This window comes from Suricata suricatta, chromosome 7 (assembly GCF_006229205.1).
Source record: "Suricata suricatta isolate VVHF042 chromosome 7, meerkat_22Aug2017_6uvM2_HiC, whole genome shotgun sequence".
Classification (NCBI taxonomy): Eukaryota; Metazoa; Chordata; class Mammalia; order Carnivora; family Herpestidae; genus Suricata; species Suricata suricatta.
The window spans coordinates 7,142,685-7,166,550 of record NC_043706.1 but is presented as its reverse complement, the minus strand read 5'-3'; the positions used below and the strand labels follow the sequence as shown (position 1 = coordinate 7,166,550).

Here is a 23,866-nt window from a genome sequence, read left to right as displayed (position 1 = left end):
TTTTTAAAATTAAACATGAAAACTGTGTTCTGTTTTATTCATTTCTTCTTACCTTTTTCAGACTGCTCTTAGAGATGAGTGGATCAGCTTTGTCTGTGTTGCATGCGTGCTGTTTTCTTGAGGTGGTCTTTGATCCCTCGTTTATGTCTTTAAGCTTTACTTCCATGTCCCTCTTCTCTTCCACTCCATTACTCCTGACATGGACTTCGTCTGGGGACAATTTAATTATTTGCATCCTCTCTCTTAAGTTCTGCCAAGTCATTTCTTATTTCCTAAACTAGTCCCTTCTTTCTTTATTTAATCCTGTATCTCTGCTGCAATCTCTTGTTTTACAGACCTGGTATTTTCTTTTCTTCACTTGAGTCCTTGGAAATGACTTAGGTCATGATTTTTAAGCTGTCCTGCATAGACATGTTTTCAGGGGTGTTCTTTGCCATTCGCTTTTCTTATTCCTTTTTTTAATTTTCAAAGACATTTAAGAATATATGTATGTTTCACTTTTTCTCTTTGGTTAAAACTCACTTTTTGAAGTGTCCAACATATACAATTTAATAGTTAAAATGAGCCTAAACTATACAGAAAACTTAAAAGAGCACATGAAAAAAAAATGCTTGTGTATAGTTTCCAAGTTTGGTCAGCATGTAGAGATTAAATATAATGATATTTTTAAACAGCAATGATTGTCACTAGGTCTCATTTTTGATGTTTAAATTATTGATAATGTAGGGGACTAGATAGATAGCATTTTTTTAAGTTTATTTATTTAATTTGAGAGAGAAAGCTTGAGTGGAAGAAGGGAAGAGCAAGAGGGAGAGGGAGAATCTGAAGCAGGCACCAGGCTCTGAGCTGTCATCATTGAGCCTGACACAGGGCTCAAACTCATGAACTGCAAAATCATGACCTGAGCCAAAATCAGATGCTCAATTGACTGAACCACCCAGGCACCCCAATATGCAGCATTTTTGTGTTACCTGCTTATTGTCTCTAGAAATATTCATATATTGTTTATGTATTCCTTTTCCTATATTCTTTGTGCATAGCTGGGTTTTTGAGTTATGTCATTTTCATTCTTTCTAAATACTGTTGGCAGTTTCTGCAGGCCAGGTCCACTGGCCGCAAATTCCTCAACTTCTCTTTATCTGAGAAAGTTTTTAATCTCTCCTTGTATTTTGAAAAGAAATGTCACGGGGTAGAGAAATCTAGGTTGGTTGTGTTTTTCTCTCAATTCTTAAGCATTTCGCTCCCCTCTCTTCTTGTTTGCATGGTTTCTGGAAAGTCAGGTGTAATTCGGATCTTTGCTCTTTTATAGGCGAGGTGTTTTTCTATCCCCCACCCTCTGGTTACTTTCAGAATTTTTTTTATCTTCTATTTTTGTAGTTTAAAAATGGTAATACCTATATGGAGGTTTTGGTTTTGGCTTGGTTTTGTATTTATCCTGATAAATGTTCTCTGAGTCTTCTGGATCTGTGGTTTAGTGTTTGATATTAATTCTGGAAACGTCTCTGATTATTATTTCAAATATTTCTTCTCCTTTTGGTGTTTTCATCACACATATTTTACACCATTTTTAGTTGTCCAGACTTTCTTGGATATTCTTTTATGGTTTTGTTTTGTTTTGTTTTTTTAATTCTCTGTTTCTGTTCTTTGCTTTTCAGTTTTGAAGCTGAGATTCTTCAAACTCAGAGATTCTTTCCTTAGCTGTGTTCACTATCCCAAAAAGCCATCAAAGTGTTCTCCATTTCTGTGGGTTTGATCTCCAGCATTTCTTTCTGGTTCTTTCTTAGAATTTCCATCTCTCTGTTTCTATTGCCCCTGTGTGGTTGCATGCCATCTGCTTTATCAACTAGATTGTAAACCATAACTGCTTTAAATTCTCAATCTGATAATTCCCACCTCTTCCCTGTATATGAGTCTAGTTATGATGTTTGCTCTGTCTCTTCCAACTGTGGTTTTCGCCATTTAACGTATCTTGGAAAAAAATTTTCTTATAACAAGGCCTGATGTGCTAACCAGACCCAATGTACTGGATGAGAACTACTGTAAACAGGACTTGAGCAATATGGAGGGAAGCGTGGGTAGAGGAAAAGCATCTTATAGTCCCATGATTAAGAGTTACTCTTTCAGTGAGCCTGTGCCTCTGGACTATGAACTTCACATGTGCTTCTCAGTCCCACCCCTACCCCTCCCTGCCTGAGGTGGGTGTGGTTGGGTATTTCCCTTCCCCAGGTCAGGTGGACTCTGGTAAAGCCCCAGCGAAGTGAGGCTGTCATTAAATACTTTCTCGTGAGGGTGGACCTTGTAAGAGGAATGGAATGCTGTGCCCTATTTAAAAATGGTTCCTTTTTTCCTCCCATTGCCACAAGTAAAAGGGGATTTTTCTCCATATTCATTGTTAGCACCTGGTAGAAATGCAGGAAGTAAAACTTCACAAACAATGTGGGTGCCCCTCGAGGACTGGGTCCCCCTGGAGTTTTTACTCAGAATGGCTCACATGGAGCTTCTAGCAGTTTCTCAGCTCCCATTCAGGTGCCCCACACTGGTTCCTGTGGATGCTGCTGCTCTAGTCAGCTGTGATTCCATGTATCTGCCTGTTGGTCTTTCCAATTTGGGAGCAACAGTGACCTAACTTCTCTTTCAAATCTAGGAAGAGTTGTTGAGTTTTTGGTTTGTTCAGTTTTTACTTATTATTAGGATGGGGGATGACTTCCAAGCCTCTTATGTGCTGGTCTGGGTACAGGAGGGCCTGTTGCTCATTCTAAAATACCTAATAGTGGTTTGTACTTGCATTCCTGCCATTTGGGGGGTCAAATGGATTCTGAGGTGTATCTGTGGACAACAGATACACCTTTTACCTTCGTCTTTTGCTCTAAGAGAGTTTTGTTTTGATCCTCCATAGTGTGCCATCCAGCATAAAATATGTGCCCCATATACTCTTCGTTGAGGTCACAGCTCTGGGTACCTTCTTTTTATGTCACATGCACCCTTGTTCCATTTAACTGCCATTCAGAATCTTTTGTTATTTATATTAACTCTCAAGGTCTTAATGTTACCTAATCAAAAGTGGGAGAGAAGGAAGCAGAGGTATTAATAAACTGCCATCTTGAAATTGTAAGCCACCTACCTGATTTGGCAAAACAGTTTAATACCACCACCCACACCCCCACTACCTCCACCCCCCCACCCCCACCCCCACCTTTTATCTTACTTGTCTCACAGCAGCATCATGCTCTAGATGTTTTCTTAAAGAAAAGAGCCATCTACCTAGATCTCTACCCTTAACCAGAACGGAATTGTCAGGAGTTTTACAATCATGACTCTGTCTAACCTTCTCCCAATTAAATGCAAAGACAGATCTCCATCTGCTACCTTCCTCTGTTGTCCCACAGTTGGGAAAAAGAGAAATATTTATGGTCTGGATGCTCAGGACAAATCCCAAGGGCATTTCTCTCCCTTCTCTTTCCTCATTACATAAAGAAAGCAAGGAAGATTTGTTAATCAGTTGATTATGAAATCCGACTTTCTCTAACTTCTCTGTTATAATGTTGTTCTTCAATGATGTAATCATCTCAAAAACCAAGGATTAAAAAGAAGTTCTCCATGAAACTGTTGGTTGTCCCTGGGGACAGTGGATAAACTAACTCAGAGGAAGAAGGATAACTTCACTATGATCTAGGGGAATCACAGAGTGAATATATGATGCTTGTTTTCTGTCCCCTGAGACATGATGATGAGATTTTCAGACATGGTCTTGCTGATATATAATCTAAATTGGGAGGAACATGTGCTGTTGTACTTCCCCCACCACCCTTAAATTACTATCAAGTGGAACACAAAAAAGTTCAAAATGTGATTTAAAGCTTTACTGCCAACATGTCATTAGTAATGTTTTTTCCCTTATACTTAATATAGCTTTTAAAAAGTTCATTAACCTTTAATTTTATATTAAAGGGAAAATTGTTTTCATAGTCATTGCTTTCAAATGAAAGAAACACTTTCTGTATCATCAGGAATATGGAGAAAACAGGGAAAGAATGAAAAGTAGTGTGTCAGTAATTATATTATTCAGACAAGGGGCATCCTTAGTCTAGAGATCACCAGTATTGCACACCATCCCAGATCCTTCTGTTTAGTGTCCATCTCTAACAAGGTTGAGTTACATAGAAGAAAAACCCCGTATCTTAAGGCTTCAGTGTCTGATAGACAAGTCTGATAAACATACAACCAAACAGAAACAGAAAAACTAATTTTAACAGCATCAGAATATCTGAAAGATAACCCAAAGATTAAGACCTCGAGGGACAGATTCATGAGCATTGCATATTTAGATTAGCTTATCACCAGAGGGATCCATTGCTTTTCTTTTGCTTAAATATGAGTAATGAATCATTCAGAAATCTTTATTGGGCACCTACTGTCTAAGAAGTACCAATGCGAGAGACATAGTGCAGACATAAGATAAATCAGGCATGGATTCCTCCTTTTAATAATTTACCATGTAAGAGGACAAAGATGCTACATAACGTAAAATAAAAAGCAGAGGGTGGTGCGTGTTATCGAAAGAGTATCTGGATACTCCGTGTGTTGTACTTTGTTGTACATCGTAAACTTGGTATAAGGTTTAGCTCTGATTTCCACATCAAATATAAAAGAAGAAAAAGAACACATACATAGAATTTGCAGATAGTTTGAGGGTTTGGTGGAGATGGAGGATGATGAAAATCACATAAATAAGCAACTTAAATTTCATGTTAGAATTCCTATTATTAAAATTTATTTGACCGTCCCACTATCTCGATACCCATTCAGCCCTTGTATACAAGTATCATTTTCATCAAGAACTGGTGTGTTTCTAAGATTATGTTCTTTATTCTGTGTCAACAGCCTGCAAATGAGCATACTCTCCACTAAGAAAAAACAATCCTGTTTCAGGGCAAATAAGGAGATTTCAAGTTTTTCATTACTTTGCATAAGATCCACACATGCTCATAGTAGACTATTTATGAGGCATGGGATGTACGTAGGGCATTGCTTTTCCTTGGGGATCCAATTACTTCTGTGTTGTCCCTTTATGTAGAACTGGTAACCTGACAGCATTTATTCTTGGAATGAAAATTGGTCATATGAAAAATGGCCCATGTGAAAAGTCTTAGAATCTCAGGATATTAGACCTTGAAAGGATCATAGAGATTCTGAGCTTAACCCCCTTATGTTACAGTTGAGAAACTGAAACACAGAAAAGTCTACCCAAGGACACCTGGCTATCTTATGGGATCAAGCAATTTATAACCTTCTCTTATAGTTCCTAAGATTTACATGCCATAAAGTGGTTGTGTGAAGTCATAATACAGGGGTTGTAGGACAAGATTTCACCCTTGAGAATTGTTTTTAAGACTCTTAAAATTTATGTGATTTTCCATTTCCTCAGATTGATCATTTTTGGCACTTATAGTTGTGAGTTAATGCATAACCCAGGTCCAAATCACTTCCATAGGAGAGCAAATATCAATTCACAATACAATATAGAATTTAATGTTAATTTAAAAATCGAAATGAAACTCTCATCAGAATTAAAATCTTTTCTTCTCTAAACTCCCTTAGGACTTACCCATATATTTAATATTGCTGTTACAGCTTTACTACTTATATAATTATTTACATATTGTATTTCTACTCAGGGACCATAAGCACTCTGAAAGCATCGGCTGCCATATTGATTCCTCCCTTATGGGTTCCCCCTGTGCTCTCACATAAAGGTTTGCTCCATAAAGGTTTGATGCTTTAATGAGTAAGAGAAAGGAACTTGTACCTGCTGAATTTAAACTTACTACCTGACATCCCCTTTTTTTAAAAAGGCATGCAGTAATAAAAGTAAAATGGAACAAAGACCTACACTATAGGTGAATGACTAACTTTTCTGGCTGATTGAAGTCAACCTTTTGTCACAGTGAAATATCTAATCATAAATGGCACTGATTTTTCTATTCACAGCTACCGAGATTTTCTTCTTTCCCCTGGTCAACATGCTTTACTTTTATGATGCTCCTTTATTTCAAGGCACTTAACACATAATAACTTACCAGGCAGTTTTCTGGTCTTTTTCTCACTATATGATACCGTTTCTTTTTAGATTTGACTTGTAACATAGATTCATTGTAGCAGAGTCACACAGTGATTTCATGATGAACATGATTATAGGACTTGACGTTTTTCATTTTACATCATTATTCCTAATTTCCAACTCTCAGAATTATTTAGAAGGATTTTTCATCTACTATCTGCAAATTCATCCTTTGGACCATTTTCTACTGTAGATGAGGCTGTAACATCAGCTTCAGTTCATTAAGATCATCCAAGTACAGTCAGGCATGAAGAGATTTTAAAAGTGTGATTCTACATTGAGCCTTTGCTTACTTTCATTTTTAATGGAAAAAGCTTAAGGCCATTCAGGTTGAAGCCATTTACAATCAATAGTATAAAAAAAATCATTAAAAAATAAAATAATCTATTATTGATGAAGCTGGATGATGGCATCATCCCATGTTAACATTTATAAGTTCTAACAGTTAATAATAAATCTATAGAGTGAGGAACATGAAATATTAAAAAAATAAATAATTAATTTGCTAGGGGATCATTCATTAAGGTTAGAAGTAATTCACTAATATGGAGATAAGAAAGTAGAAGTGATATTGTCATTTGTTCTTGAGAAATTACCATTTGGTTGAAGAATAGAAAAGATCCAGGGAGAATGATGGAAAAGTTATTAATCTCAATGAATTCATTTGAAAGAAAGATATAGGTTACAAACCGGTGGTTGGAGCTTTATTTCTGTTGTTAGCCACGCTTCTAAAGTCTTTTAGGCTGACCTTGTGCTCTGTAGATCAGAATCTATACAACGGATGGGTAGCAGCAATAATGCGTTAGACATTTGTGTTCATAGGACTGGAAAGCGTAGGGCAGTGATATTCATGCCTGGACGCTACTGAGGGTGGCATAGGTGAATTTTGACTCTCTGAATTGGTTTTCCATTTGGGGGAAAAGCTGGAGATTATTTCAAGAGAAGAAGACTGTTCCCCACTAAGGAAGCCCAAAGTAGATCCCAGTGGGTTGAATAAATGTATCCTTTTACTAGCTCCTGATACAGAGACTCTTGACCCAAGCCCGGGTCCTCCCCAGGTCTCTGACATTTGAGGAAATGGCACAGGTGCAGGGACAGGGTTTTTTGTTTTTTGTTTTCCTGATGCTCTGCTGGAGCTGGGAGTCAAGTGCAGAGCATTTGGAGTCTAGAGTCCCCACCCTCTCTGCAATGCTCTGTCCTCCTTCCTTCTTCCTCGTTTGATTTTTCTACCTTTACTACAAATGCTTTTAGTCACCCAGTTTCTGATTAAGTTACCCAGAATCTATGTTGATTTTTCTGTGCAATATTTTCATCAATAAAATGGAGATTAAAAATTGTGCCTATAAGATCATTTCAAGGATTAAATGAGATCATATGGAATGTGCCTGGGCATTGGCTCATAGTAGGTACTCATTTTCATCAATATATCAACAAGGTTGATATCAATTTGATTTTTCCAAAAGTATTTTGTCTTGGATGGATTCATTATTCGCATGCTTAGTGCGGTGGACTGGACCAAATGATCTTTTATGGCTTTCTTTATTGATTTCCTAGAGGCTGCATTTTCCTCTGGGGCAGCAGTAGCTTTTGGATTCTTGCTCAGGATGAGGATGTGGTTCTCAATTAGCATTGCATGTTCAATACATAAGATGTCACTAGAAATGTAGTAAATACAGATCACAGTGTAATTTTAGAAATACAAATCAATGTTATAGGTCAAATTTGAAGAAATGTTATGGGTGAATTTATAATTATATTTCAGTGGATTTGAAACAAATAACCTCTTTGTGGCTGCTTTGGATAGAGCTTGGCCAAGGTCCCATTGTTTTTTCTTCTGAGGTAAGAGTCAAGGAAATGGCTGAGGACTCATTCTACCTTCCTTAGGTTCATATAAGACCATATGCTCAGGCTTTGTGGAGGAGGACGTTTAGCTTCTGTTTCTTTACCAGTATCGCTGTCTTACTCTCTCTTCAGTCTATCCAACATTGATATCTGAATTGTCTCAGTGGAAAATGAATATATCACATTGGCTCCTGTAGACATTAGTGTTTTTCACCTAGAATGCTTTGCTTTTTTGAATTAATCCTGTGTACCCATGACTAGGAATGATTATTACTGTTCACAAGTGTGAAATACTAGGCATGCAAATGTTACATGATTCCTCCATGTGAGAGATTATCAGACTGGAGCTGAGAATGAAATAATTAACCAAAATCACTTACCTTTGTCATCAATATTCTTCCCTTTCCACCACGCTCCCTTCCTTCATTTTTCTTGCATTCTCTTAAGTCATTCCATGTAGTTTTTCCACACTTGTATTAGGGGTTACGCATTCTGTGAGTTTCTGGAAATGTCAAGATAAATGAGGCATTGTTCTCACCTAAAGATGTCTCCCTTCAGTGTGGAGGATGGACAAATGAATAGAACATTATGATTGGGCAATAGATTATTTCACTCTTGTCCCATCAACTACTAGACCATACGCTCTGAGAAGAGCAGACACCATCCGGTTTCTAGCACAATGCTTAGCATATAGTAAGCATTTAATACATTTTTGCAGAATTGATGAAATAGGTAAACAAGAGGAGGGGCAGCTCATCAGAAGGGCGAGCTCATTTCATCTGTCTTCTGTAAAAATTACCAGAGGATCCCATCATGGGTTGTACTCTGTAACTCACAGATCTCATTCCATCCTAATTGATGAACATATTCAGTGCTTTGCTTCCTTGTTGGAAATCTGATTTTTGTATGCCAGTAAGAAATGTGGGTAGGAAGCAAAGAATAGACACAAACCCACAGACCCACAGACATAAAGAATATGCATTTCGTTTTCTTAGGTTTATGGTAATTTTGCTATTTATGTCAACCCTGGGTCTTCATTATCACATGAGTGATGTAATCGGAAGTATTTGAGCTTGCCTTGGCCAGCCCACCTAGTACTCAAGCAGTATAAAGCACTGTTATTTGTTATGTTGGCTTATGTGTATCCCTGTAGGTGAGGGATGATTTTCAGTGATGGATGTTTTAATTCTTTGTCCGGCCTAATATTATAACTCAGTTCACTCACTTTCTCAATCTGACATCTCCCACTGCCAGCAAATTCTCCCTGATATTCAGAGGGAATGATTTTTCTCCTCCTACTTTATTCCAACTCTTTGGGACACCACACATAATTCTTCTAAACTTTTTTTATCTTGCTAAAATAAAATAAATTCATGTACTAAATATTAAAAATCATTCAACATAATAAGATTGTAAATACCTAGACTCACTAACCTTCATTTCTCTAACCCTTTTCCCTTGTAAATTGTCGATTGCTAAGTCCATTTAAATTCAGTCTTTTCTTGTCACAATTAGATGGGTCAAAACTCATTATGTTGTTAGATAATTAGCATAAATTGCAAAATTATCTTAACATCCTAATCATGCACTAAGTGCATCTTTTACACACTTTTCTTGCTAAACTTAAGCTAGAAAACAGATATTCTAGATCTTTGCTCCCTGGATAAAAAAGACATACATCCCTGAATAGGCTTTCAGGTAATAATTATGGTCACTTCCATGTATGTTTTATTCTCTTATATATGCATTTACTCATTCTTTCACTCAAGTATTTGCTAATCACTGGTAAGACACGATACTATCACTGTATCCTCAGAACAAAATAGAGAAAGACCAGTTGCAGGGAAAAATCATAAAGATTATACCAGCTGCCAAAGGAAGTATTTTATTTTTTTATTTTTTTGATTGATTAGCTTTTAAATCGTGCATATTTGTATTTCACGTTCGTGTGGAGGATTTACGTTTTCATTTACACACATTTAACATGAGTGATCATTAATTCTCTTTTCCCTCAAATGCATTATCTACAAAGAGGCCTTATTAGTGCTGAGAAGCAGCATCTAAGGTGAATCAAGTTTGGAGCTCATCCTTCACCCCTTGTCTGAGGGAACGGCAGTCTCACTTTACCATAATGGCACCTACATCCTCCATATTCACAGTATCTGCCAAGCTTTTCACTCTTTCATGTTCTTTGCATCTCTGAGTTCACCTTTCTCCTTAGCCACGCTGTGGACCTGCTGGTGTAAGGATAGGCTAGGGTGTGTTACCATTAAATATTAAATCTATGGACTAACACAATAAGGGCTTATTTCTTGTTCATACCACATGTCCTCTATGGGTGGATGTGCAAGACTGGGGAGGAATTCTGTTTCATGGCCATTCAAAAAACTCATGTTGACGTTGCAGATCCCAGAGGCAGGGGAAGGCAGAACTTGGAGAACTGCAGAGTCTACCTTCCACTGCCACACACTCACCATTTTTTATCATCTATTTCCAACTCCCTATGAACATTTTTGCTGGGATATTTTTTTAACGTTTTTATATAAATTCCAGTTAGCCACCATACAGTGTATTATCAGTTTCAGGTGTACATTATGGTGATTCAACATTTCCATACATCACCTGGTGCTCATCACAATACTCCTTACTCCTCATCCCCTGTTTCACACATCCCACACCCACCTCTTTTCCGGTAACCATCAGTTTATTCTCTAGAGTTAAGAGTCTGTGCCTTGGTTTGCCTCTCTCTGTCTCTTTTTTCCCCCTTATACACATTTGTTTTGTTTCTTAAATTCCACCCATGAGTGAAACCGTATGGTATTTGTCTTTTATACTCTCTAGCTCCATCCAGGTCACAGCAAATGGCAATATTTTATTTCTTTTTATGGCTGTGCAATATTCCACTGTGTGTGTGTGTGTGTGTGTGTGTGTGTGTGTGTGTGTGTGTGTACCCCACATCTTTATCCAGTCATCAGTCAGTGGACACGTGGGTTGTTTCCAAAACTTGGCTATTCTAGATAATGCTGCTATAAACATTGGGGTGTATGTATCTCTTCGAATTAGTATCTTTGTATTCTTTGGGTAAATATTTAGTAGTGTGATTGTGGGTCATGAAGTAGTTCTATTTTTAACTTTTTGGGGAATTCCCATTCTGTTTGCCAGAGTGGCTGCAGTAGTTTGCATTCCCACCAACAGTGCAAGAGGTTTCACCTTTCTCCACATTCTGGCCAACACCTGTTGTATTGTTGATTTTAGCCATTCTGACAGGAGGGAGGGGATAGCTTATTGTAGTTTTGATTTGCGTTTCCCTGATAAGGGATGTCGAGCATCTTTTCATGTGGCTGTTGGCCATCTGTATGTCTTCTTTGCAAAAATGTCTGTTCATGCTTTCTGTTTATTTTTTAATTTGGATTATTTGTCTCTTAGGTGTTGAGTTTTACAAGTTCTTTATGTATTCTAGATACTAGCCCTTTATCAGATCTATCATTTGCAAATATTTTCTCTCATTCCATTGGTTGTCTTTTAGTTTTGTTGACTATTTCTTTCACTGTGCAAATTTTCTTGGATAACTTGGACTTTCCTCAAACCTTAAACTTGGTTTCAAATCTTTCTTCCTTTAGAAGCTCCTTATCCAGATATCTAACTTGTTACCCAGTGCTTCCATTTAACTGTCTCAGAAAATTTGGAGTTGCTTTAACTCTATTTCTCCACATCTGTCTACATCATTCCTCAAAGACTCACGTACTAGTAGTAGTGGCCACCTTTGCACGGTCACTTCACTCTCCATTCCCTATGCTGTGGTCTGGTCTGCCGTTCTCCGGGTTCCCTGATGCGTAAGCTACTGAAATAGCTGTTTAGGGCCTCCAGTCCAATCTACATAAAACTATCAGAGTAATCACTATTAGGATTTTGCTGACATTCACAAAAATCTCAGTCTCTTGGTTAGTACTGAAATTTCTCCCCTTTTCAAGGCCCCTCCCAGATTGTCCACTACCTTGATTTATACCTGCTTCTCAACATATACCCTGCAATATCATCAAGTTAGTTGACTTTCTGTTTTATACACTATGTCTACTTAGTTAGGAGGTTCTCATCTCACTTCTGGTTGCTCAAAGCCAAGTCCATCCCTCTGGGCCCAGCCGGACCATGGCTTGGAGTCTTCCCTACCCTCTATTCAGTTCATGGCTGTTCCTCTGCTCTGAACTTCACAAGCCCTTGATCAGCACAGTGTTAGCATGAAATTGCATGTCATATGAATTCATTCATTCATTCGATTAGTATTAATTGAAGGGCTGTATGTAAGAAAAGATGCACATTGCTGTACATGCGCAGTAAACAAAATAAAACATGTTTCAGCTCTCACAGAGATTACTCTGTAATTGGGCAGGCAGACGTTCTAAACAAATGATTACCCCACATAAGTATGTAATTGTAAATGATAGGACCGTCAGGGAAAGTAACAAGGTGCTCCGAGAACTTCTGGAAGAGCTCATGTAGAGACCCAGCAGAGTATAATGCTAAGTGCAAAGATACTGGCCAGAGGGCGCCTGAGGTCAATGCTGACCTTACCATTTGTAAGCTGAGAGACCTTTACAGGCTGCTTAACCCGTTCAGGCCCCCGTTTCCTTAGCTGTGTCATGTGGACGACAGTCGTCCGCACCCTGCGGACCACATGGGCTAGTTTGCACAATGTCTGTCTCCGCCTCTGTCTCTTATTTCCACTATGGTTATGGGAACAGCTGAATCCTCGCCAGGTCTTCCTTGTAATGAGGTTTAGGCCATGTGACACAGTTCTGGTCCTGGGTGAAGGTACTAGGGAATGTCTGGCAAATTCTTTTGCTTTTCTGATAGGGGATGGTGATAGAAATGTGAACAGAACTACCCTACAACCCAGCAATTATGCTACTAGGAATTTATCCAAAGGATACAAAAATACTGATTCGAAGGGGCACATGCACCCCAATGTTTATAGCAGCGCTATGAACAATAGTCAAATTATGGAAAGAGCCCAAATGTCCATTGATCTATGAATGGATAAAGAAGATGTGGGGTGTGTGTGTGTGTGTGTGTGTGTGTATACGTATATGTACACATACACATATACACACACACACACACACACAGAATACTACTATGAGATGAAAAAGAATGAAACCTTACCATTTGCGACAACATGGATGGAACTAGAGGGTAGTCATTCAGAGTAAGACAGGTATCATATTATTTCACTCATATGTGGAATTTGAGAAACTCAACAAATGAACACGGGAAGGGAAGAAAAAATAAGATAAAAACAGAGAGGGAGGCAAACCATAAGAGACCCTTAAACACAGAGAACTGAGGGAGGATGGGCTAAATGGGGGATGGGCATGAAGGAGGGCACTTGTGGGGATAAGCGCAGGGTGTTGTATGTAAGAGATGAATCACTGGGTTCTACTCCCGAAGGCAAGTCTGCACTGTATGTTAACTCACTTGAATTAAAGAGAAAGAGAAAGAAATGTACTGGCTCTCTGTGGGGCTCAGTGTGTGGTGGGAAAGTCCATGCCCTGTGGTTTGTCACTCTCCCATGGAGTCTTGTAGGAAAACCATGTGACCCGAGGTGCCTCGATGACACCTTTGGGCGGCACAGTGTGGAACCGCCCCACGTGGCTGCCATGAGAGACTGGATTGGACCTATGCTCTGTGTCCTAACCAGCTCACTGTTTGCTGTCGCTCTACCGCTGCTCCACGCCAGGGGGTAATGCAGCACTGTCTCCTCAGGTGCAGCTGCTGAGTCCATGTAGAGCTCAGATGGAGGTACCAATGCTCGAGTACCTGCTTTCTGATACTTCCTTTGTATGCCCCCGTGAAAAATCGGGAGAAGTACTCAGCAGTACTCAGTACTCAGCTAGTGCAGATATATCATGATGATCAATGTCTGTGGGAGGAAACTTTTTTGTGGCCTTCCCATTGCTGGCAGGATGTGGAATACTTCCAACCCAGTCCTGGCACTGGGCCGCGGTATAAACAACAGACATTAAAGACGCTCCCGCCCTAGGAAGACATGTTCAGGCCTTTTTGTATTCCTGCTAGCCTTTCTTCTCTCTTGTCACCCACCTCCCGCCCCCTACCCGTGACTTCTGCCCAAGACAGCTCCATGGACGCCAGCCTGGGGCCTGTCCTGCGCAGCAGTGCCCACGGCCCTCTGATTGCCCTGTATACAAAGTCCACCCAAATAGGTTTCTCTTTGTCTTCAGTGCCTCGCCACACTTTGTTCTTGGCTGCAGTTAGTCAAACTAAATTATGCGCAGGTATTTATGGGACTGTTGTGGAAAGTATCACACATCCCACTGATCTATTTGTAGGCTAATAGGAGTCCTCATGGAAAATCTGCTGGAATTAAACTTACATACAAATAATACTTGTGGAGGGGTGCTTGGGGAGGCTCAGGCAGTTGAGGGTCTGACTCTTGGTTTCAGCTCAGGTCACGGTCCTAGGTTCGTGGGATCGAGCCACATGGAGGGTCTGTGCTGAGTGAGGCGCCTGCTTAAGATTCTCCCTCTCCCTCTGCCCCTGTCTCCAGTGTGTGCTCTCTTTCTCAAATTAAAACACACACACAAGTAATACTTGTTGAACACCTATTATGAATTAGCCACTGGGCAAGAAGACTTTGTGCACATGTCTGTCCTCTTCCCAACCTCACCATAAGGGTGTTATTATTCCTAACATATCAATGAGCAAGTAGTAATGAACAAGTAGTTACCAATTTTTCACAAAGCTAATTAGTGATGAAGTTGAGATTCAGATGTAATCTCTAGAACACCTAGTCTACGGCACAGCCTAATGGTTAAGAGCATGAATCTGGAGCCACACAACTTGCTTTGGTACCGGCTTTGCTGTTAATTGGCCACGTGACCTTGGACAGGTCATCTAACGTCTCTGTGCCCTCATTTCCTCAGATGAGAAATGAAGATGAGAATACCAACAGCCACCCCACAGAATGATTATATGGGAGTTAAGTGAGTTTGTATCTGCAAAGAGCTTAGAGTCGTACCCAGGCACTAATGAATGATGACCAAGTATTGACCAGTGCCCTGGACAGTGGGGCTGTCGGTGACGGGGCATGTCTGTGGCTCTAAAACAAGGGCACATAGAGAACTGCCTACACACAGCAATTGTTACCAAATGCTTATGTGTGGATCTTTATGAGATACCAGAAAGTGTCACCAAGGGAAATTGTAGAATATGTTTTCCACATAGGATCCACTAAAGTAGAACAGATGATTCAGGACATGTGAGATATTTTGGTTATATTGCTCAGTAGAGGACAGGAGAGAACAGTACTTTTATATGACCCTTTTTAAGGTGACTTAAATGGCTCCATTTGGGCTCCGTATGACTCCAGCCGGGCAAATACCAGCTTGTTTTCCACAAGTCTTTCAGAACTTTCCAAAGCAGTCGAAGTGTCATTTTCTGAGATAACCATCCTGGCCTATTAAATTCACATTTACATTCATGAAGAGTTCCCCAAGCCCATCCTATATTGCTAAATTACAGTTACATTGATCTTACATGCATCACTTTTATGGCATAGACATCGAACGTAGAGTATAAATATCTCCCCTTTCTAATGTGCTTTGCCTGCCATGACAGAAGAGTTAAGTGGAGCTGGGAAGACCCATGGCGGGATTCCGAGCGTGCGGCGGGGCCCACTCTATTTGCTGCTAATGTGATGAAGGCTGACACCAAAGTTAACGTGTTGCAGTGAATCAACCCCTTTTATTGGCCTAAAAGCTATCATCTGATACAGTGAAGAGTGTATCTGCACACACATTTGGTTATGAAGATAAGCCGCGTTACAGGTAGTAAGCCCATGGTCTGCACCCCACAAATTCTTCATCAGTGTGCAAATTTACACTCCGTTCAACACAGCAGACACGGAGGAGCTTTGCCCTGGAAATTCTAGTTGTATCAACAGAGGTGTATAATAACACGATGGGCCACTCATTATTCTAATTACAAGTATCAAGAGCAGCAGAAGTGGGGGGACAGGTCACACAGGGAGCGGTCAGACCCAACCACACAGTGTCAGTTTGCACCAAAGTGAAGCAGTCTTAACCCGGCGATGCCACAGCTCACCATGTGAGGAAAAATCAGAGCACTTTACATATATTGCCTCATTTCATATTTGCCTAGTATAGTAAAGTAGGTATTATTTTCATGCCTTTTTGATGAATAAAGGGATGCTCAGGCTTACGTGACTAGCAAAAGATCCCAAAAAGAAAGAAGAAACTCCTGAGCCAAAATTCAACTCCTCACAGGCTGACTCCAAGGCAAAGCTTTACACTTTGTCTGCTGGTGGACTTTTCTAAGACTTTGGCTCATGCTTTGTACTTTGGTGGAGACTAGTGAAATCATTTCATTGTTTCCTTTTGTCACCTCTTTCGGTCCTGTGATAATCAGGAGAGGCAGCTAGTTTCCAAAGGAGTAGACTGAGCCTTAGCACGCAAGTTAAATCAGAAAGTTAAAACAGACAGGGGCTGGGGTCTTAATCCCATTCTAACCCTAAAGATCACTCCCGTTTTAGAGAAAAGAAAGCCACTATTCAATTTCTCAAAGAGTCAGAGTTTGTGTTTGCCATCTCACATTCTTCTTAGTGGGTTTTACCCTGGATTTTGCTAGATGGTCCCTCATTACCAGTGAATCGCAGCCCTCATTAAGAACCTAATCTGGTGGTTATTTTATTCTGTGGTGCTATAGTTAATGAACATCAAGAGTTTGCTTTTACACCGGGAGCATATGGGTGCTAAGATTTCAGCCCCTCAGAGTTTTGGACTGGAGGTTCCTTGTTGCCTCCAAACAAAAGTATGAGGAAGCCCCACTCAATCCTCAGATCTGACTATGGTAAGCCCCCCGTAATTAGGCCCCTCGTTTGCCCCCTGAGCACCACCCCCACTCCCAAACTCTAACACCGCCATCTTGGTTGTTCATAGGGTCACACTTCATGCTGAGTTCTTTTCATGGAGGGTCTGCCTCGTCCACCAGGTACGGACACCCCCAAACACACTAATTAGCCTAAATTAGTGTTTTGGTGTCCTGCCAATTATTTGTTTTCTCTTGTCTAGGCCTGGAGACTTTCTTATTCTGGAATGTTCTATACGCCTCCCATTGAAAGAGGTGCTGGCAATTAGCTGAACCTTGGTGTATTCGTCCTCTGTGCCATGTAACACATTACCATCTACCAAATTAGCGGCTTAAAACAATACGTATCTATTGTCTCGGGCTTTCAGTAAGCCAGGAGTCCAGGCACGGCTTCGCTGTACTCTCTGCCTCACCGTCTTCTCAGGCTGCAACTTAGGTGTTGGCTAGGACTGTGTTCCCATCAGGGACTCACTTGGGGAAAGAGCCACCTCTGAGCTCTGTCAGGTTGTCTGCAGAATGCATCTCCTTGCAGTTGTCGGGCTGAGGTCAGTTTTCCTCCAGGCTGTCTCGGCTGGGGACAATTCTCAGCATCTAAAGGGTACTTGTTCTTTGCCAGGTGAGGCTCCCTGTAGGCCTTCCGTCCTCATGAACGCTGACTTTGAGGCCAGCAATGGGCCTCTTGCTCCAGTCTGTTTAGACAGTCTTATATAATGTAACATAATCATGGGAATGGTGTCTGGTCACATTTGCCATTTTCTGTTAGTTGGAAGCAAGGCACAGGTTCAGCCAAGATTCAGGGGAACAGGATTATACAAGGGCATGACTCACTGGTGAGAATAATTAGGGTGCACTGGCCACATATGGTAACAGTTTTCTTCAGTATCAAAGGCCACTCGTGGATTTCTGGGGCCTGTTACTCTGAGACCTTGATTTCCTATCTCGGCCCAGTTTGATGGCTGACTTGGATGGAAGTACGTCCTGCACAGACGCTGGATGAGGCAGTGGCCTCTAAGGGGTGCTAAGCACCGCTGTGTTAGCTGGAAATTTGGTGCCAGTAAACTGAAATGTTCACGTGTGACTTTTATATAACACTTGAAATGTCATTAGATTTAAGAAAAAAACCACTAATAAAAATGTTTTGAGAGCCTTTCATCTGTCCACACCTGACAATGTCAAACCATTTTTCGAGGTGCAAGTGAGAGTCACACAGAGTAGTCTACCTGCCCTGAGACCAGCCTCTAACTGGCACCGGGTAGCAAGTGAAATGCCCGAACCAAATAACCCAACTTGCGACAATTTGTCATGAATGAGTGATTATTATTTGTGTTCAGCCATTTATGAACGCTTCAAATATTTGTCTATTGCACACAATCATAGTTCTCAGGTAATTCCTAACATTCCTTAACATTCGGTGCTCGTAATGATTTTCTTACTTTGAAGATTAAATATTTTTGTTTATAGAATATTAGGTTCTTCTAGTCCTTTAAATAAAGTCTTTGTATTTTTTTTTAGAGAGAGGGATCCCATGCACACACATGTGCCTGCAGTGGGGGCAGGGAGGGGCAGAGGGAGAGAGACAGAGACCCTTAAGCAGGTTCCATGCCCAACATGGAACCCAACCTGGGGCTCAACCCCACGACCCTGGGATCATGACCTGAACCAAAAATCAAGAGTCAGACGCTCAACCAACTCAACCACCCAGGACCCTCTAAATAGATTTGGACTAAAGATTTAAATCTATTGCTATCCAAGGGTACCAGATTCTTACTCCGACTTGGATGTCCTTGAGTCTCCATGGGGCAGTGCCCGGTAAAAACCACTCTCTCTATTCCTCAATTTCTTATCGGGCTTGCTTAATTTGCCCCCAGTTGGTGACCATCCCCTTTGGCCCTTTGAGTATCTGCTTCCCTTGTCGGTCTTCTTAGCTTGCCTCAGTCCACTTGTCCTATCCCCTCTTAGCCCAGAGTCTTGTTCTGCACTGAGCTGCATTTGGAGGTGGTGCAGTCGGGCAAGCTGGTGCTGGATGGCATTGTATCATGCATTACAGTTTATGAGCATGTTAGCATGCCTCATTTCCCTAGATCCGCATAGTAACCCGGGCGGGGGGGAGGGGGGAGCGGTATATTCCCTAACTTTGCATATGGTGGACTTCACTGAGACTTGGAGGCAGGGAGGGAGGTGTTGCATTTGTAATCAGTTCTCTTGGTTCTTTTTGGACCAGCAGACAGGCCTAGAACTGACCACCCTGTGATTTCACTTTTCTCTGATATTATCCTGGCCTCAGTCCTTCATGAGATCAATAAGTCTTAACTTGCCACAGGTTGAGGGATATAGACTTGAACAAATAACATCTTGATTTCATTTAATAACACTGGAAACTCCTCTCGGCCTGACTTAGCAAGATTGGTGACCAATGCAATTGGTTTTTTATTTTCACATGACACAAATGGTGAGAGAAATTACCTTTTTTATTATTTTGAGTGGATAAAAAATGCATAAATGCCAAGTTTAGAATCTCCTTCACTCTGCCAAAGTAGCAAATTGGAGCCTGGAAATGCAGCTAAAACTGATCAAGGCAAGAGGTTGACTCAAAATGGCAAAAATATAGATCAGCTGAAATAAGTTATCAGAAGGTAGGAAGCTGAGCTAATCCAGCTAGTCCAGGCCTGTCAGGAGCAGTTTCTCCTCCTGGTTGTAATAGAATGTGATTCCCGCGGAATGAATGAATTAGCATCTTCAAACATGGAAACCTCTCTCTCTCTCTCCCTCTTTCTCTCCCCCCCCCATGCATATATGGGGCCATTTACATATTAATAGATTAACAGTTTATGGAATTCAAAAACACGTTCATTGTCACAATGAAGAAGAGACTTTACCAAAACCGATGGTCTATTCATCACTTCAGCAACATTTATATTCAAACAGTATGCGGTGTTCCTCTATGCTCTGTGGGAGATGTTTCTACGTAAAGAAATATGAATAAGAAGCCGTCCTGGATTCAAAGTATTTTCATTCAATTTATCCAGAAGAGAATGACAAGTATAAGGGATAACAACTGAGATTCTGAAGCAGTCTTTAAATGCAGTTTGTAAGTAATAATTCAAAACAAACAACGTGACGATGTCTGTACTACATCAAGCTAATCTAAATTCTGTGGCTTCCTTAGTGACTGCTCCCTTTCCACAAAAATCTTTCCTGCACTAACATCTCGGACACCATTCTCTCCTGATCCCCTTTTGCACTTTGGTTGCTTTTTCTCACTTCCATAATCTCCTCTTATTCCTCCCACTAGGCGTTGGTATTCAATCCCCTGCCTTCAATGGCAACTTGTTCAATGCCCATCGCATCCAGTGCTACCTCGATTGGGATGGCTGCAAACCAATATCTCCACTCCAGGCTTCTTTCCTTAGCTCTCTACACTTTTGTTTTTTGGCTTTCTGCTGTTAATAACTCACAGGATAATAATCCCACAGGAAAATATAACACATTTAAAACCAAAATTATCTTTCTCCCTACACTTGCTCTTGCTCTTACATAGATACCAAAAATCTGGCCATAATAACAGACTTTTTGCTTTCTGCCATTACCTAATCTCTCATACCTGTCTGGTCACTGGATGTTACTGGTTCTCCATCCTCAATGTCTCTCAATCATCAGCCCTTCTCTGGTACCAGCACTGCTGCCCTATGTCGCATGTTCATCAACTCTCGTGGGCCATTGTTAGGATTTTCTCATTGATCTTTCTTCCTGTGGCTCCCCTAAGCCTATCTTCTACATTGTTGGTTGGTTAAGTCTTTAAAAAAAACATTACTTTGGGGCACCTGGGTGGCTCAGTTGGTTGAGCTTCCAGCTTCGGCTCAGGTCATGATCTCATGTTCGTGAGTTCGAGCCCCGCGTCGGGCTCTGTGCTGACAGCTAGCTCAGAGCTTGGAGCCTGCTTCCGATTCTGTGTCTCCTTCTCTCTCTGACCCTCCCCTGCTCGTGCTGTCTCTCCCTCTCTCCCTCAAAACTAAATTAAAAACATTAAAAAACTTTAAAAAAAACACATTACTTGTATACTTGAGATTTTCTGGTGACGTATCAATCAGTACCATCTACGTGCACCATCCATCCAATGGCTCTGTGATGTACTCTTTGTCTTCTTGCTCCCTTTCCTTGGCATCCCACTTCCTCTTCCATCTTGGGTCGCTAGGTGCACCTTGTTACTTCAGGTTATCATGCTTTGGCATTTTATTCCCTCCACCTCCAAGTCTTTCTCCCAAAGATTTTAGACGCCATTTGTCTGCTGGATATCTACTGGTTCTAAAGGACAGCAATCAAGCCTCATCTCTTCTATGAAGAATTCACATCCAGTTTCTCCCCATTCTCCTTCCCAAGGGACTTGATAATTTCTTCTCTTGTGCCACAGTATCTTATTTGTTCCACCATGTGTGGCTTTTAGTACATTTTCTTATTTACCTGACTTCTTGAATCTCGATTTCTTGAGCCAATAAACCAAATATCAGTAATTTCCAGCTTTGGAACCTACCACAAGTCTATGTGATTTAGAGTAGTTGGATGACTTAAAGTAGGAGAGGGCAGCAGACATAGTTTTTCAAAACATGGTAGTATTTTAATCAATATTTTGGATAAATGAGATAGTCCAACATGAATTGCCAGTAGAAAATAATATCAGGAAGAATTTGTTGTTGTTGGGACAACAGTGTTCCGTGTGGGAAATGTATGAGCATTACATACACAAATTTTTCTTTTTCTCTTCTTACTTCCCTTCATCTTCCCTCCCTCCCTTCCTTTCCCATTTGTGTATCTCTTTTTCTCGTTCACGTCTCAAGCTCACACTGAATTACTTCAGTATTTACCAGATATTAAGCACTGTGCCTTCTTCATAATTACATATTTATTGGATAATTGTAAGTATACATGAAGGAAAAACTCCGTCTTGACATTTTTTCTTCCTCATTGAGTTATAGATAGGCATCTGTGAACTTACCCTAATGAAAAAGCAATGATTCAGTAAGTTAGTTATTTAGGGCAGTAACGTTACAGCCAAGATGAATTGAAGTGAATGACATGGATACTCTTCTGCCTCAGCCCACTTTTGCTTTCGTGCTGACTACACTTCTAAAGTCTGGTCCTAAAATACTATCGGTGATGGTTTCGGAGTCTATCATGAAAAGACCTTTTCTTTCCCATTTGAATGTTTTGTCTTAAGACCTTTAGCCTTTGATTTAGTGTCATAAATTCTGAATTTGAGAGGTTTTGAATTTGTTTTAATGTCAATTAATTTTTGAGAGAGAGAGAGAGAGAGAGAGAGCACGAGTGGGGAGGGTCAGAGAGAGAGACACAGAATCTGAAGCAGACTCCAGGCCCCAAGCTGTCAATACAGAGCTTGACGCAGGGCTCAAATTCATGATCCATGTGATCATGACCTCAGCCAAAGGTGGACACTTAGCCAACTGAACCAGGCGCCCCTCATATTCTGAGTCTTAAAGGGAGTGTTTACTGAAGAACCTCAGTGGGGTGAAGATAGCCAGTGTGTGAAGACTACACATCCTCGTACATAAGGTATTTATCTGGGGCTCTGAGGCGACAGAACACACACCATTCCAGATGTGGCCATGACAGGCAGGCCCTGAAGTTTCTTTCTTGAAGCCATCTCAAGTTCCATTATGAATTTAACTAGAAACCCCAATCTTAGAGGCATGCTTTTCAGGATAAGAGAACCCCTTCATGGTTTTCGTTTGGAACCCAAAACAAAACAAAGCAAAAACACATTCCCTGGTAAGCAAGACATCCGTGGCTGAATCCTGTAGAAGGTACTAGAATGCCAGCAAGTAAGCAATAAGAAGAAAATGCACATGGTTCTAAATTGTTTCCAGAAAATATCAGACACTTGCAGAGTGTCTCAGAGGAGACTTCGATTTTGCATCAGAAGATTATGAATCACATACAAAATATGTATTTTTCCTTTCATCCTCCTCTTTTATTGAGAATGCTGGAAAAAGGATTATCCTGTGACAGGAGCTGCTTTTATTTGATAAATCCTGGACATTGACTTTATCTGGTTCTTACTAATAAAAACATAAAATGCAGTTGTTTCTCTGTGCCAAAATACCCATGTATTAAACATTTAACATAGGAATGTTAAAACGTATAGTTTAGATTTAGTTCATTTTGAAATGAAATCTAGAGAACGTTTTCAGTCTCATCAGCCAAAGATATGCCTGTTACCCACAAGACTATCACATCCTTTCAATAAACATGCTCTTCCATTTATTATTTCATATCAATTGCTTTATTCATTGGATATATGTTGAGAGCTATTGTATGCTAACAACTCTGCCATGTCCAAAGATAGAACTGCACAAAACTGGGAAAGGCCTCTTCCCCATGGATCTGATGGTCTAGTGACAGGGATATATAATCAAGTACTTCATGAACAAATGTAAAACCGTGACCACTATTAGAAGAAGTACAAGGCTCATTGAGAAACATATGAAACAGTTATACCTGGTTAGAAAGATCAGGATGGGTTCCGCAGGTAAGTAAACCTTGAACTGAAGAGACTCAAGGAAGGGGAGAGGTAACTAGGTACTCGAGGCAGGAGGAACAGTTTTTATTTTATTTCAAATATATATTTCAGATGTAACATTGAGGCAACATTTTCATTTTTTCTACATTTTTTCCTTTTTTTCTTTTATAGTTTATCTTCAGGTTGGTTTCCATATAATACCCAGTGCTCATACCAACAAGTGCCCTCTTCCATGCCCATCACCTCGATTCCCCTCTCCCCCCACCCCCACCAGCCCTCCGTTTGTTCTCAGTATTTCAGTGTCTCTTATGGTTTGCTTCACTCCCTCTCCTTAACTATTTTTCCCCTCCCCCTCCCCCATGGTCCTTTGTTAAGTTTCTCCTGATCCACATATGAATCAAGACATATGGTATCTGTCCTTCTCTGCCTGGCTTATTTCACTTAGCATGACACCCTCAAGTTCCATCCACGTT

At 40.5% G+C, this 23,866-nt stretch overlaps 1 long non-coding RNA gene across 2 annotated transcripts in view; it reads left to right on the top strand.

Moving 5' to 3' along the window:
* LOC115296592 overlaps positions 1-23,866 on the top strand; it is a 54,824-nt gene that overhangs the window by 664 nt on the left and 30,294 nt on the right. The gene's annotated exons all lie outside the window — the stretch shown is intronic.